Source organism: Furipterus horrens, unplaced genomic scaffold (assembly GCF_987537825.1).
Source record: "Furipterus horrens unplaced genomic scaffold, mFurHor1.1.pri manual_scaffold_1, whole genome shotgun sequence".
Taxonomy (NCBI): Eukaryota; Metazoa; Chordata; class Mammalia; order Chiroptera; family Furipteridae; genus Furipterus; species Furipterus horrens.
Genome location: NW_028327171.1, coordinates 128,583,486 through 128,587,521, shown reverse-complemented (window position 1 = coordinate 128,587,521; position 4,036 = coordinate 128,583,486). Strand labels below are relative to the sequence as shown.

Sequence of the window (4,036 nt, the reverse complement as noted above, 5' to 3'; positions counted from 1 at the left end):
TATTACGTTTATTGACTTGCAAATATTATACCATCTTTGCACCCCTGGGATGAATCCCACTTGATCGTGGTGTATGATCTTACTGCTAGATCCAGTTTGCCAATATTTTGTTTAGGATTTTAGCATCTATGTTCATCAGCAGTATTTGCCTATAGTTTTCTTCCTTTGTTGTCTCTTGACCTGCTTTTGGAATTAGGATAATACAGGCCTCATGGAAAGAGTTTAGGAGTCTTAACTCTTCTTGGATTTTTTGGAATATTTTGAGAAGAGTAGGAGTTAGTTCTTTCCTGAATGTTTGGCAAAATTGGCCTGTGAAGCCATCCGGTCCTAGGCTTTTTTTTGTGTGTGCTGAGAATTTTTGGATTACTACTTCAATTTCACTAGTTATCATTCTGTTCAGGCTTTCTGTTTTTTCTTGGTTCAGTTTTGGGAGATATGTTTCCAGAAATTTGTCCATTTCACCGTGGTTGTCAAATTTCTTGTCATGTAGCTGTTCATAGTAATTTCATACAATCCTTTGTATTTCTGTGATGTCGGTTATTTCTTGTCTTTTGTTTCTGATTTGATTTATTTGGATCCTCTTTTTTCCTTGATGAGTGTTGTTAAAGGTTTGTCCATTTTGTTTTATCTTTTCAGAGAACCAGCTCCTGGATTTATTGATCCTTTGAATTGTTCTTTTAGTATCTATGTCATTTAATTCTGCTATGATCTTGATTATTTCCTTCCTTCTACTTGCTCTGGGCTTTGTTTGTTGTTGTTCCTCTAGTTCTTGTAGATGTTAGGTTAGGTCGTTTATTTGAAATTCTTCTATCCTTTTTAGGTAGGTCTCCTTTAACAATATATATGTGGGTCATGTTTTCTTATCCATTCAGCTACCCTGTGTCTTTTGATTGTAGCATTTAATTCATTTACATGTAAGCTTATTATTGATAGATACTTATTCATTGTCCCTTTTTCCCCTTTGTATCTGTGTTCTCTCTCTCTCTCTCTCTCTCTCTCTCTCTCTCTCTCTCTCTCTCTCTCTCTCTCTCTTCTTAAAGCAGTCCCTTTAGCATGTCTTGCAATCCTGATTTTGTTGGAGATGTATTCTTTTTGCCTTCTGGGAAATTTCTTACTTCACCTTGTTTTGAATGAAAGCCTTACCACATAGAATAGTCTTGGTTGTAGCCCTTTGCTTTTCATTGCTTAGAATGGTTTTTGCTAATACTTTGTGGCTTGTGGTGGTTTTCTTTTTTTTTTTTGAGAAATCACTTGATAGCCTTATGGGTGCTCCCTTGCATGTTATTAGCTGTATCTCTTGTGCTGTTTTTAGGATTTTCTTTTTCTCTTTTAGTTTTGCCATTTTAATTATGATGTGTCTTGTAATGGGCCTCTTCGGGTTCATCTTCATTGGGACTCTGTGCTGCTTGTACTTGTGTGGCTTTTTCTCTCATCAAGGTAGGGAAGTTTTCTGTCATTCTTTTTTTCAAATAGGTTTTCAATCCCCTGCTCCTCTTCTCTTTCTGGTATCCCTTTGATACAGATATCATCGCGTTTCATCTTGTCCTGCAGCTCTTTTAAACATTCTTCATTTTGTTTCAGACCTTTTTCATTTTGTTGGACTGTCTGGGGATTTTTTCTGCTTTGTCCTCCAGCTTCTGATCTGGTCCTCTGCTTTTGATGCCTTCTACTCTATTCTTCAATTCAGAAATTGTACAGTAGTCCCTCTCTATTTCGCGGCTCACTTATTGCAGCCTCACTGTATCACGGGATTTTTTAAAAAATTATATTTAATTATTTATCAGATTTTTCGCTATACCGCGGGATTTTGCGGTACTGTATATGTAGTTAAAGTTATGTAGGTTTCAGAGTGTAGAATAAATGTAAGGTTCCTACTTTGCGGGGGTGGGGGGAGTCTAGAATGTAGTACCTGCAATAAGTGAGGGAATACTGTATTCTTCATTTCCTCCTGGCACTTATTGATAGTTTCTATGTCCTTTTTTAATCTCCAAAACTTATTAGCATGACTAAAAACATTGCTTTGACTAATGACAGAAAGAATTTGTCTAAACATGAAAGTGTACCAGTGGCTATACCTTATAACCAGTATTTGCAACTGAATGAATGCCTTTATTGCCAGTCTTCATTTTATTAAATAATTCATATTTATTGTTTCCATTTGGAATCATGACTATTGCTTGGACTGGGGAGGAGTCCCCGCTGCAATTAAGTATACAAAATATCTTCCATAATTGGAGTGAGACCTGCATTATTAAGTAAGAGCTGATAAAAATCCTCAGAGTTGGGTTTTGCTTTTTTAAAAAACATTCCTTTTATACACTACAAAGAAATAATTAGTATTTTGGCTTTTTAAATTCCTACATGATATTTAGAACTACAGTCCCCAGAGGTCCCCCCTTCACATAATTGAGAATGCAGACCCTCTCCAGGAGGACTCTACAGACTGTGGCCTCCACGGGTTTACACTGGTTTGAGCACAAAGACAGCATCATCCAGAACATAGTAGTCATTATACATGTCTCCTTCACATAGGTATGGCACTCTGCTGAAAGCTTCAATAACAAAGCCTACTTTTCTGAAAACTTCAGGCAGACTGTTCACTTGTTCTTCCCAGTTCTGTCCCTTGATTTCCAAAATTTCTGATGGTTTCTCCCACATACCACCTATATTTTCCACATAAGGATGAAAGGGTAAGACCATGACCAGGATGACCCTGCCTCTAGTTGGCTCCAAGACACTTCTGATATCTTCCAACAAAGTCAGGGGCTGATCACAGCGGTCCAGCAAATGCAAGCAGCTGATGACATCATACTGGAACCGTGTTCTGCCATTCATTTATACCAAGCACTCTATATTTCTTTTTCTGAAGTTGCCATATCATAGTTTCAGACAGCTCAGTGGCATAAATTTCTTCAAAATGAGGGCTCATGATTTTTGTGGCTTCTCCGTCTCCAGCACCCAAATCAAGAAGTCTGTGGGTTTTCCAATCTGGATTGATTTTAGGCAGTTTCTGAAACCGATCTGATGAAAACACAAACATTGAGCCTCTTCCTAGCAGCCCACTGATAGATGTTCTAGACATAAACAAACTAAAAAGAGATGACACAGAGGAGTGATATAATTGAATAAATAGCCAGCCCAATTTCTCAATGCTTTTGTTTAAGAAGGTCTGTGTTCCTTGATCGAGGTAACTGAACAAACAGAGTCTGGAGTGAGTCACATAATTTTTCTCTGTTGCACACATACCACTGGTGGTTCTTCCTGCTGCCGGCGGTCGTCGCTGGCCCACTCGGGCCACCTGTCATGTTCACATACAAGGAGCAGGTGAGCAGGCTCCTCAGCACCCACATCCTCCATGCCAGCCACACGGAGGTGAGGTTCACGCACAGCCAGCCTGCCAGCAGTCTCATCAGAGGCAGTAGCCGCTGGGTCCGATCACCGTGGGTGCCAAGGTAAGGAACAAGATGAACTGCCACCTTGGGCTGCTGTGCCACAGCCGAGGCTCAAGCCATGGTGTCCAACTAGCCCATCCAGGCCCTGTGGGGCCAGGGCGGGGGAGGGGAGGGGCAGGTTGTGCCCAGCCTTCCTGCCTCTCCCTTTTTGGCTGGCTGTGGAACCCTATGTTCTTAATGCTGGTGTAGTTCTCAGTAAGTTTCTTTTAGCTTCTCTGGAGTTTTTTGTAGTTTACCTGCAGTTCTTTGTAGTTTTCTCTGAGCTCCATGAGCTCATTGAGCTTCCATATAACCATTGTTTTGAACTCAATGTTTGATAGTTTGCATGCCTCTATTCAGTTAGCACTTTTGGGGGGGATTCCTCCTTTCCCTTGCATTGGGAGTTGTTTCTTTGTCTCTCCATTTTAGTTGACTCCTCTGGTTTGTTTTGATTCTTAGATAGTACTACTTTGACTTCCTGTGTTCATGGTGTGATCTTCTGTGGTAGGAGGCCATTTTCTACTCTTCCTTGGTCCACCCCCGGTGACATCAGATCATGTCCAGTCTGGGCTTAGGCAGCTTCTTGGAGACTACTAGAGACCTAC

At 40.5% G+C, this 4,036-nt stretch overlaps 1 pseudogene; it reads right to left on the bottom strand.

Annotated features, from left to right (window-relative positions):
• Positions 1-2,422: 2,422 nt before the first annotated feature.
• Positions 2,423-3,410, bottom strand: LOC150021906 (protein-L-histidine N-pros-methyltransferase pseudogene; annotated as a pseudogene).
• Positions 3,411-4,036: the final 626 nt, after the last annotated feature.